This window comes from Ranitomeya imitator, chromosome 5 (assembly GCF_032444005.1).
Source record: "Ranitomeya imitator isolate aRanImi1 chromosome 5, aRanImi1.pri, whole genome shotgun sequence".
Classification (NCBI taxonomy): domain Eukaryota; kingdom Metazoa; phylum Chordata; class Amphibia; order Anura; family Dendrobatidae; genus Ranitomeya; species Ranitomeya imitator.
Genome location: NC_091286.1, coordinates 680,346,539 through 680,360,211, shown reverse-complemented (window position 1 = coordinate 680,360,211; position 13,673 = coordinate 680,346,539). Strand labels below are relative to the sequence as shown.

Genomic DNA, 13,673 nt, shown 5'->3' with positions numbered 1-13,673 from the left:
AGACCAGTGGGTGTGTCTACAGGGGCTTCTCACAAATTAGAATATCATCAAAAAGTTAATTTATTTCAGTTCAATACAAAAAGTGAAACTCCTATATTCCATAGAGTCATTACACACAGAGTGATCTATTTCACATGTTTATTTCTGTTAATGTTGATGATTATGGCTTACAGCCAATGAGAACCCAAAAGTCATTATCTCATTAAATTAGAATAATTAACAAAAGACACCTGAAAAGGCTTCCTAAGCATTTGTAAAGGTCCCTTAGTCTGTTTCAGTTGCTCCACAATCATGGGGAAGACTGCTGACCTGACAGAAGTCCAGAAGGCGTCATTGACACACTCCACAAGGAGGGGAAGCCACAAAAGGTCATTGGTAAAGAAGCCGGCTGTTCACAGAGTGCTGTATCCAAGCATATCAAAGCAACCTGGGCTTCCATAACCCCTCAGCATTACCACAGGCTGATCACCTCCATGCAACGCCACATTGATGCAGTAATTGATGCAAAAGGAGCCCCGACCAAGTATTGAGTGCATTTACTGAACGTACATTTCAGTAGGCTAACATTTCAGATTTTAAAATCGTTTTTCAAGCTGATGTTATAAAGTATTCTAATTTACTGAGATAATGACTTTGGGGTTTTCATTTGCTGTAAGCCATAATCATCAACATTAACAGAAATAAACACATGAAATAGATCACTCTGTGTGTAATGACTCTATAGAATATACAAGATTCACTTTTTGTATTGAAGAACTGAAATAAATTCACTTTTTGATGAAGTTCTAATTGTGTGAGAATCTCCTGTATCTGAGTCTAGAGAGCGTCTATGTGTAAATGACTTTCGAGGGCGTTTCTACCTGGGAATGAGTCTATAGTCGGCCATACTCATCTGATGGCTGTAGGCCGAACATTCTTCAGTCAATCTTTTGGCTGACCTGATGTTACCTGGCTCTCCCCGACACAGGAGCGCTCATTCGGCCGGGTGGCTTCTGTGTCCTATGTGAGAAAATCGACGACGCTCATCAACTTCTGATGTCAGAACCAAACTATGGAAGAAGGTAGAGGTCGTGTGCCACAACTCGAACTTCAATGGGTCCATTCATCCCTAATCCTGACGTGGTTCCCGATGGTGTTCCCCCCCGATCAGACACAGAACATACCACCATGTACTGCACTTGTGGCGCCCACTACAAAAGACTTCCTGTGATTCCTTTTGAACGCAATGGCGCCCCGGCCGGGGTTGTCACAGCAACTTCACAACTGTCACTTCAAAGGTGGATGTTACAGAGGAGCTAGAAAGGGACGCGAGCTAATTAGGAGCGGGGGACGTGTATTCGGTGATGAGACTGCCGGCTGCTGACAGGGGAAACCTTGTTTGAAGTGAGACTCAGGGAAGACTATGTTATATCACAGCATGGATCCCGGGCCCCGATGGGTGCTGACGCCTGGCGATGCAGAATTCGGCACAGTTCAGGAGGATCCCTTTAAATTCTAGCATCTACTTAGAGCCTCAAACACAAGAATTCTTCAAGGAACGTTCCAGACAAAACTGAGGAACTCCTTCTGTCACCCCACAATGTGATAGTGAGCCTGATGCTTTCCCACGGCTGCTGAGGCCTGCGCTCCCCCCAAGGCTTTCCTGAGCCTCTGTCCATTACGGTACTGTATTACTAACAGGCTATAATGCTTAGGATCGTTGTGCATTAAAAAACTTTATAGAGTTCGTCTGTCCCCAGGGGGAGTAAAAGCAAATACAATTAAGTTATTAAACTTTTATAAAAATAAAGCCGCCACCCTTCCTTTTAAAAAAAAAATAACAAAGTTGATAGATTACTATAAAAAAACCACAATATTTGAGTCCCGGACAAGCCATCTAATAAGGCCATGAAAATAGTAAACTGAGCAAAAATCCATCGAAATGGCAGAAACATAGTGAGGGGCGTATGATGGTCTCACTATATGGCGGTACTGTATGGGGATAGTTGTGCACTGTGTAGCAGAATGATGTGGGTGAGCTATAAAAGTAATATTTGTGCATTATATGGTAGTATTTTTGGCCACTGTATGTGGGTATCAATTTGTGGGCGCTGTATTGGAGTATTATTTTAAGGGCACTATATGAGAGTATTATTTCATGGACACTGTATGGGAGTAATATTTTGTGGGCACTGTATGGGAGTTTTATTATATGGGCACAGTATGGAAGTGTTATATTGTGGGCACTGTATGGGAGTTTTATTTTATGGGCACTGTATGGGAGTATTATTTTATTGGCACTGTATGGGAGTATTATTTTGTAGATACTGTATGTGAGTATTATTTCATGGACACTGTATGTGGGTATCAATTTGTGGGCACTGTATTGGAGTATTATTTTAAGGGCACTATATGGGAGTATTATTTCATGGACACTGTATGGGAGTAATATTTTGTGGGCACTGTACGGGAGTTTTATTATATTGGCACAGTATGCGAGTGTTATATTGAAGACACTGTATGTGGGTATCAATTTGTGGGCACTGTATTGGAGTATTATTTTAAGGGCACTGTGTGGGAGTTTTATTTTATGGGCACTGTATGGGAGTATTATTTTGTGGGCACTGTATGGGAGTATTATTTTGTAGGTAACTGTATGGGTGTATTATTTATGTATTTTATTTCAGCATCATGCAGGTACTGTAGGAAAATTGCTTGTATCTAATATTTATGGCATTACTGTAGATGTATACTATTTGTGCATTGTATTGCAGTATCATGAGGGTAATGTATGGGAATATTACGGTACTTTAGACTCATAGACAGTATTATGTGCTTGCTTTAAAAAAGTATTATTTATTTATTGTATTGTACTGTAATGTGGGTAGTGTGTAGCATTAGTATATCATTATTGTTTGCTACTATTATGTGGATATTGTTTAGTATTATTATTTCTTTATATTGTACTATTAAATATGAACATTATTTGTGCACTATATGACAGTATTATGTGGCACTGTGACAGAGTATTAATAGTTTATTGTATTGTAGTATTCTGTGGGTACTGTATAGGAGCATTATTTAGTTACATTGTACTAATATGAGGGTATTGTATAGGAGCATTATCTATGCACTTTATGACAGTATTATGTCAGTGCTATATTGGACTATTATTTAGTGTATGTTACTTTTATATGGATATTGTATAGGAGCATTACTTGTGCATTTTATGACAGTATTATATGGGTACTATCAGAGAGTATTACGGTAATAGTTTATTGTATGATACTATTATTTGGCTACAATATAGGTATATTTTTTGTTTTTTTATGGTTCTACTTTGTGTGTACAGTATAAAGATTATAAGAGTATTACAGTATAAGAGTATTACTTGTGCATAGTTTTACATATTATATTAGCACTATAGCTGGGTGTTATCTCTGTGCTGTATTGTTTTTTTGGCGTATGGCAGTATTTTTTGTGCATAATATTGCATACTATTTGAATTATTACTTGTACATTGTATCACAGTATCATGCGGGTACCGTTTGGGAGTATTAGTTCTGCATAGAATGGCATATACTGTGAGTAATATAGATGAGTAGTATGGCATCACGTATTTTATGTGTACTGTATGGGAGTATTATTTTACATGATGTATTATACCCCGTAGGAAAGTATTGTTTTGTGCTTTACAGTCTACGGCAATATCTCAGTACTATAAGGCAGAATTATTTGTGTAATGTACAGGTGGGGGCTCTCCAGAGCGGACAACTTCGGACTGTCCCATAAACACCAAAGTGGCCGAGAAGGTGGTCTCGATTGTGGACAGCCTCTCACATGTCTCCCTTTCCTAAATCTGTGTAAAGACTGTATTAACAAGGGTTTATATGAACGCTCCCCATCCTCAGCTCCATCAACACATCAATATTATCAGAGAATTAGGATCTGATCTCCAGGACTTGGAAGATTTTGGAATTCCTGTCATTTTTGGAGGAGTAGGAGCCTGTGCACACCACAAAGTGCATGAACGGTCGCCATTTCCGAGCACCTCCTGAACACGGTCACCATTGGGCGGTTTACAAATAAAATGAATTCTTAGTGAATAAATGATTTAGCTGAGTTTCTGAGCCTGTCGAAAGGTGCGTGTCCACGATCACGGGGTTAGTAACGTGGGTGTCTGGTGGAAACCTCAGTATTTGTGAAAAATCACAGCTGCCATGAACCCCAACACTATTACCCCGATTACCACCACACCAGGGCAATCGGGAAAAGCCGGGCAAAGAGCCAAAGTTGGCACAAATAATGTGCTGCGCCAATTCTGTGGTGGATGAGGGCTGGAATTTTTAGGCTGGGAAGGGGCCAATATCCCAGCCTGATAATATTAGTATGCAGCTGTCTTCTTTGCTGGTCATCAATATAGGGGAGACCCCACGTCATTTTTACTTATTTCTTTATTAGGCTAAAAACACCTTTTAGTGCCAAATGAAAAGCAGCAATAAAGGGTGCAAGATTATAATATGTTGGGGGGTTGTGACGTTAGCTATCTGCATTATCTCCATCTATTCTATGTATTTACGTTACTAAACGCTTTGCTTTGGGCAACTTCCTGTTTGCTCTGCTGAATGTTTTTCAACCAACTTTATTAGGGAAAAATTGCATGCGTCAAAAAAACAACAAAAACAAGTACAAAGACGCCTTAAAACCGCACGTGAGCTGAGGTGGGGGAATCATGCTGAAATTCAGCAGCATGAAAACCTGAACAAACACTTATTGTAGGAATATACCCTAATACTCAAGAGCTGTACTCATAATTCTGCAGGCTTCAGAGCAAAACTCTCAGCATAACTTGCTTGTTCTGGGAAATCTCATTCTTCAGCTCGGCCCGAAACTCAACAAACATTTCGGCAAAGTAACTAAAATTCAGAAAGATGTACAGCTCTGGTCAAAATTAAGAGACCATTGCAAAATGTTCGGTTTGTCTGATTTTTCTCTTTATAGGTATATTTTTGAGTAAAATGTAAATTGTTCTTTTATTCTATAAACTTATGACAACATATCTCCGAAGTTCCAAGCAATAAATGTTGTATTTTTTTTCTGATAAAGAAAAATGGTCAAAATTAAAAAAAAAACCATTGCTTTCAGACCTCAAATAATACAAAGAAAACAAGTTCATAATCATTTAGAAATAACAAAACTAATGTTTTAACTCAGGAAGAGTTCAGAATAGTGAGTGCAGCTCTGGAGTATAATACAGGAGGTAACTCAGGATCAGTAATATAATGTATGTACACAGTGACTGCACCAGCAGAATAGTGAGTGCAGCTCTGGGGTATAATACAGGATGTAACTCAGAATCAGTAATGTAATGTATGTACACAGTGACTGCACCAGCAGAATAGTGAGTGCAGCTCTGGAGTATAATACAGGATGTAACTCAGGATCAGTAATGTATGTACACAGTGACTGCACCAGCAGAATAGTGAGTGCAGCTCTGGAGTATAATACAGGATGTAACTCAGGATCAGTAATGTAATGTATGTACACAGTGACTGCACCAGCAGAATAGTGAGTGCAGCTCTGGAGGATAATACAGGATGTAACTCCGAATCAGTAATGTAATGTATGTACACAGTGACTGCACCAGCAGAATAGTGAGTGCAGCTCTGGAGTATAATACAGGATGTAACTCAGGATCAGTAATGTATGTACACAGTGACTGCACCAGAAGAATAGTGAGTGCAGCTCTGGAGTATAATACAGGATGTAACTCAGGATCAGTAATGCAATGTATGTGCACAGTGACTGCACCAGCAGAATAGTGAGTGCAGCTCTGGAGTATAATACAGGATGTAACTCAGGATCAGTAATGTAATGTATGTACACAGTGACTGCACCAGCAGAATAGTGAGTGCAGCTCTGGAGTATAATACAGGATGTAACTCAGGATCAGTAATGTAATGTATGTACACAGTGACTGCACCAGCAGAATAGTGAGTGCAGCTCTGGAGTATAATACAGGATGTAACTCAGGATCAGTAATGTAATGTATGTACACAGTGACTGCACCAGCAGAATAGTGAGTGCAGCTCTGGAGTATAATACAGGATGTAACTCAGGATCAGTAATGTAATGTATGTACACAGTGATTGCACCAGCAGAATAGTGAGTGCAGCTCTGGGGTATAATACAGGATGTAACTCAGGATCAGTAATGTAATGTATGTACACAGTGACTGCACCAGCAGAATAGTGAGTGCAGCTCTGGGGTATAATACAGGATGTAACTCACGATCAGTAATGTAATGTATGTACACAGTGACTGCACCAGCAGAATAGTGAGTGCAGCTCTGGGGTATAATACAGGATGTAACTCAGGATCAGTAATGTAATGTATGTACACAGTGACTGCACCAGCAGAATAGTGAGTGCAGCTCTGGAGTATAATACAGGATGTAACTCCGGGTCAGTAATGTAATGTATGTACACAGTGACTGCACCAGCAGAATAGTGAGTGCAGCTCTGGGGTATAATACAGGATGTAACTCAGGATTAGTAATGTAATGTATGTACACAGTGACTGCACCAGCAGAATAGTGAGTGCAGCTCTGGGGTATAATACAGGATGTAACTCAGGGTCAGTAATGTAATGTATGTACACAGTGACTGCACCAGCAGAATAGTGAGTGCAGCTCTGGGGTATAATACAGGATGTAACTCACGATCAGTAATGTAATGTATGTACACAGTGACTGCACCAGCAGAATAGTGAGTGCAGCTCTGGGGTATAATACAGGATGTAACTCAGGATTAGTAATGTAATGTATGTACACAGTGACTGCACCAGCAGTATAGTGAGTGCAGCTCTGGAGTATAATACAGGAGGTAACTCAGGATCAGTAATGTAATGTATGTACACAGTGACTGCACCAGCAGAATAGTGAGTGCAGCTCTGGGGTATAATACAGGATGTAACTCACGATCAGTAATGTAATGTATGTAGACAGTGACTCAACTTCATATGTTGGTTACATCTGAGCATATACAATCTGTATGATATTGTATGATACATACATAGTATTATATATTCTATTAATGGAAATACAAATGTGATTATATCTGTATGAAGCAACTCAACCTCTGCTGTCAAATTGCTAAAATTGTTTTCCAAATTTTTTTAACCAACCTCTACTAGGAAATCATATTGCCTCCCCAAAATATATTAATTAGATTTGTTCCTGGGGAGGTTGTGCGTTAACTAGCATAGTGACCATTGCAGGCCCCAGCTTTCCCATGCTCCTAAATGGAATATGTGCTCCATTATGTAGAGGGATGTCCATTATTCAGCGACACTTAGTAACAAGACAGGTATAGAGCTGGGAAAAGCTGAGTGACATCTTGAAGCCTAAACTAAATGATATTTTAAGCATTTCGGAATTATGCACAGAAATGTCCTCAAACTGTAAAAAAATATCCTGCAACCCCCCCCCCCCCCCCTTTTTTTTTTTTTTAGAGATTCAGTGATCTGTGAGTTGAACATATGTCATAATGAGATTCCAATGTTGGAAGGTATGATTATGTAGCTGTGTTGGATATTCAGTGACTTCCCCTTTAAGAACTTGACGGAAATGTCCGCATCCTTCCCTCTTCATAGCACTCTAGCAATATAATGCAACCAGTGGATTCCCAGATACTAGACAGACCTGCGATGGGTTAATTATAAAGAATTTCTATCTTCTTGCTGACACCATATAAACCTTATATTATAAGATGATCTGATACTAACTCCCGGCTCTCTGTGTATAAATGTCTCTGGAGGCTCTCAGTTCTGGAAAGCTGTAAGATAGAGTAATGATCATGGGGGCAGGGACTCCTGCCATTGAAAAACACTACAGTCAGCCTCTACAGCAGACTAAAATGGATGATAACAGGGAACAATAGCTTGCAAGATATCAAAGCCAATACAGAATTTAGATTCAATGTTCCTCTAAGAAGAGAATTTAGTTGTCATTAATTGAGTATAAGCCATCCATCTCATCTCAGAAGGGGTGCCGAAATGGGGTCCGCAGCCGTCCCCCATTTCACCCATATAATTAATTACCTGTTCAGCAATGTGTTTAGGACTGTGGAGGAATAAAGAAGAACATTGACAAGTTTCCCCATTCTCTGGCATCAGGTAAAGTGGACAAAAGACCTCCTAAAATCACAGCCAACAAGGACCCCAATATCTGAATAGAGACTAGCTATACAGTTTTTTGTAAAAACGAAACTTTTAGTTTTGATTGAAATTTCCCCAAAACAGCAAAGCAATGGAGAAAATGTAATTAAAAAAAAACATTGTTTAAAGTCACATTGTAATTTCTGGACCACAGCTGCCCCAGAACATCTTAAAATGACATACGAGTATTACAACAATAAGTAAAGATGTTCTGCAGCAGCAGCAGTGTACATACGCTGCAGGAAACATACAATACTGGAGCGAGTGAGATGAAGACAACAAGTGTCTTGGAGTAGATGCTGCCTTGTTTAGATGAAACTGAAGTGTGCATGAGAATGACAGTAAGATGCCAGGGTTCACAATGGCATCGCCACAGTGAGAGATGGGTACAGTACCTTCCTGTAGTACCGCCAGACTCCGGGCTGAGCCTCCTGGGGCTGTCAGTTTGGGCAAAGCAGCGAGGCTGGGTGTTCAGCCAGAAACAGAAGACAAACAGGGTGTGTTTATAAGGAGTGAGACACAAAGAGGCAGGAGGAGGATCACATCAGATCCAGAAAGAGAGTAACACCAACTCCCTGAGTGTAACACATCACATCCTGATACAGTGTAACACCATATACATCTCCCCGACTGTAACACATCACAGCCAGACAGAGTGTAACACCAAATACAACTCCCTGAGTGTAACACATCACATCCTGATACAGTGTAACAGCATATACAACTCCCTGAGTGTAACACATCACATCCTGATACAGTGTAACAGCATATACAACTCCCCGACTGTAACACATCACAGCCAGACAGAGTGTAACACCAAATACAACTCCCTGAGTGTAACACATCACAGCCAGACACAGTGTAACACCAAATACAACTCCCCGACTGTAACACATCACATCCTGATACAGTGTAACACCAAATACAATTCCCTGAGTGTAACACATCACAGCCAGACACAGTGTAACACCAAATACAACTCCCTGACTGTAACACATCACATCCTGATACAGTGTAACACCAAATACAACTCCCTGAGTGTAACACATCACATCCTGATACAGTGTAACACCAAATACAGCTCCCTGAGTGTAACACATCACATCCTGATACAGTGTAACACCAAATAAAACTCCCTGAGTGTAACACATCACATCCTGATACAGTGTAACACCATATACAACTCCCTGACTGTACACATCACATCCTGATACAGTGTAACAGCATATACAACTCCCTGAGTGTAACACATCACATCCTGATACAGTGTAACAGCATATACAACTCCCTGAGTGTAACACATCACATCCTGATACAGTGTAACAGCATATACAACTCCCCGACTATAACACATCACATCCAGAAAGAGAGTAACACCAAATACAACTCCCCGACTATAACACATCACAGCCAGAGACAGTGTAACACCAAATACAACTCCCCGACTGTAACACATCACATCCTGATACAGTGTAACACCATATACAACTCCCCGACTATAACACATCACAGCCAGATACAGTGTAACACCAAATACAACTCCCTGACTGTACACATCACATCCTGATACAGTGTAACACCAAATACAACTCCCTGAGTGTAACACATCACAGCCAGAGACAGTGTAACACCATGTACAACTCCCCGACTGTAACACATCACAGCCAGAGACAGTGTAACACCATGTACAACTCCCTGACTGTAACACATCACAGCCAGAGACAGTGTAATACCAAATACAACTCCCCGACCGTAACACATCACAGCCAGACACAGTGTAACACCATATACAACTCCCTGAGTGTAACACATCACATCCAGACACAGTGTAACACCATATACAACTCCCCGACTGTAACACATCATATACAGACACAGTGTAACACCAAATACAACTCCCCGACTGTAACACATCACATCCAGACACAGTGTAACACCAAATACAACTCCCCGACTGTAACACATCACATCCAGACACAGTGTAACACCAAATACAACTCCCCGACTGTAACACATCACATCCTGATACAGTGTAACACCAAATACAACTCCCTGAGTGTAACACATCACAGCCAGAGACAGTGTAACACCAAATACAACTCCCCGACTGTAACACATCACAGCCAGAGACAGTGTAACACCAAATACAACTCCCTGACTGTAACACAACACAGCCAGATACAGTGTAACACCATATACAACTCCCCGACTGTAACACAACACAGCCAGATACAGTGTAACACCATATACAACTCCCCGACTGTAACATATCACAGCCAGAGACAGTGTAACACCAAATACAACTCCCCGACTGTAACACAACACAGCCAGATACAGTGTAACACCATATACAACTCCCCGACTGTAACATATCACAGCCAGAGACAGTGTAACACCAAATACAACTCCCCGACTGTAACACAACACAGCCAGATACAGTGTAACACCAAATACAACTCCCCGACTGTAACACAACACAGCCAGACACAGTGTAACACCAAATACAACTCCCCGACTGTAACACAACACAGCCAGACACAGTGTAACACCAAATACAACTCCTCGACTGTAACACATCACAGCCAGACACTGTAACACCATATACAACTCCCCGACTGTAACACATCACAGCCAGACACAGTGTAACACCAAATACAACTCCCCGACTGTAACACAACACAGCCAGACACAGTGTAACACCAAATACAACTCCTCGACTGTAACACATCACAGCCAGACACTGTAACACCATATACAACTCCCCGACTGTAACACATCACAGCCAGACACAGTATAACACCATATACAACTCCCCGACTGTAACATATCACAGCCAGAGACAGTGTAACACCAAATACAACTCCCCGACTGTAACACAACACAGCCAGATACAGTGTAACACCAAATACAACTCCCCGACTGTAACACATCACAGCCAGAGACAGTGTAACACCAAATACAACTCCCCGACTGTAACACAACACAGCCAGACACAGTGTAACACCATATACAACTCCCCGACTGTAACACATCACAGCCAGACACAGTGTAATACTATATACAACTCCCTGAGTGCTAATTACTTTGTGGGGGCACCACAGAACATGAACAATTGGGATCCAACCCTGACCTCAGAAAACAAATCTGCACAAAAACAAGAAAAAGCAGAGGCCATACAAAAAGGGGATCACCAAACAGCATTGCTTTGTACAAAAAACAACAACACAGCTTTATTAAGGTGCAAATACAGGACAGATCATTTTAAAAACATCTAAAAACACTTAGAACAATGCCTATTATATGGCAAGTGCCTGTACACAAGGTGAAAGGGGGAAAACAGGAACACATACAGATATATATCTCAGTGACCTATATGGCCAGCATATTAATAAAGTGCAGAAAACATGATAACACAAATAAGGCCTAAATAGCTAATAGAGCTGCACATGAAAAAATATACTGTGGTACAGGAAATGTGCTAAAATATGCAACATATGACAGTACTAAACATGGGATCCTGAGATCACTAGTAAGGCCCCACAGATAGATGGCACGTAACGCAGTACACATAAATAAACAACACTATCTGAGTATATAAACTGCTAACCAAATGTGCTGAAGGCATACAGAGTGCCGACATGGGATCCTGAACTCAGTGGTAAGGCCCTATAGATATATGGCACATAATGCAGTACGAACACACTGGTAACAGGAGAATGAATCCAACTATGCATAAAAGGTGTATAAAGTAGAACAAGCATAGAGGCCCTATGTCCCATGGTACTCAGTAATGCACACCTAAAAATAAGCCAGTAGCAGTATAGTACTATCAGTAAACCATGTACCTAAATATGCATTATAAGCAAAAAAAAAACCATAACACCTTCGGGCAAAAAGCCCTAAGATAACACCTACAGGCACAAAGAGAAAGCGAATACCCTACGAGTGTCGCCACAGCAGTGGCTTCATCAGATATATAGATATATCTATAGGGCCTTACCACTGAGTTCAGGATCCCATGTCGGCACTCTGTATGCCTTCAGCACATTTGGTTAGCAGTTTATATACTCAGATAGTGTTGTTTATTTATGTGTACTGCGTTACGTGCCATCTATCTATGGGGCCTTACTAGTGATCTCAGGATCCCATGTTTAGTACTGTCATATGTTGCATATTTTAGCACATTTCCTGTACCACAGTATATTTTTTCATGCACAGCTCTATTAGCTATTTAGGCCTTATTTGTGTTATCATGTTTTCTGCACTTTATTAATATGCTGGCCATATAGGTCACTGAGATATATATCTGTATGTGTTCCTGTTTTCCCCCTTTCACCTTGTGTACAGGCACTTGCCATATTATAGGCATTGTTCTAAGTGTTTTTAGATGTTTTTAAAATGATCTGTCCTGTATTTGCACCTTAATAAAGCTGTGTTGTTTTTTTTTGTACAAATCCATGCTGTTTGGTGATCCCCTTTTTGTATGGCCTCTGCTTTTTCTTGTTTTTGTGCAACTCCCTGAGTGCAACACATCACAGCCAGAGACAGTGTAACACCAAATACAACTCCCCGACTGTAACACATCACAGCCAGACACAGTGTAACACCAAATACAACTCCCCGACTGTAACACATCACAGCCAGAGACAGTGTAACACCAAATACAACTCCCCGACTGTAACACATCACAGCCAGACACAGTGTAACACCAAATACAACTCCCCGACTGTAACACATCACAGCCAGACACAGTGTAACACCAAATACAACTCCCCGACTGTAACACATCACAGCCAGACACAGTGTAACACCATATACAACTCCCTGAGTGCAACACATCACAGCCAGAGACAGTGTAACACCAAATACAACTCCCCGACTGTAACACATCACAGCCAGACACAGTGTAACACCATATACAACTCCATGAGTGCAACACATCACAGCCAGACACAGTGTAACACCAAATACAACTCACCGACTGTAACACATCACATCCAGAAAGAGAGTAACACCAAATACAACTCCCCGACTGTAACACATCACAGCCAGAAAGAGAGTAACACCATGTACAACTCCCCTGCGGTAAAACATCACAGCCAGATACAGTGTAACACCAAATACAACTCCCTAACTGTAACACATCACATCCAGAAAGAGAGTAACACCATATACAACTCCTCTACAATAACACATCACAGCTCGATACAGTGTAACACCAAATACAAGTCTCCGACTGTAACATGTCACATCCAGAAAGAGAGTAACACCATATACAACTCCACTACTGTAACACGTCACAGCCAGATACAGTGTAACACCATAGACAACTCCCTGACTATAACACATCACAGCCAGACACAGTGTAACACCATATACCACTCCCCAACTGTAACATATCACAGCCTGATACAGTGTAGCATAATATACAGCTCCCAGACTGTAACACATTACAGCCAGACAGTGTAACACCATAT

The 13,673-nt window shown here is 40.9% G+C and overlaps 1 protein-coding gene across 2 annotated transcripts in view; it reads right to left on the bottom strand.

Annotated features, from left to right (window-relative positions):
• The window catches only part of PAQR8 (progestin and adipoQ receptor family member 8), a 117,849-nt gene that overhangs the window by 38,327 nt on the left and 65,849 nt on the right, over positions 1–13,673 (bottom strand). The window contains exon 1 of one of the 2 annotated variants that reach the window (XM_069728354.1): positions 8,592–8,699. The exons of the other annotated variant lie outside the window; for it this stretch is intronic. The gene's annotated coding sequence lies outside the window, so the exon portion shown is untranslated. Of the gene's footprint in view, positions 1–8,591; positions 8,700–13,673 lie in introns of those variants that run through there. 2 annotated transcript variants of the gene reach the window in all.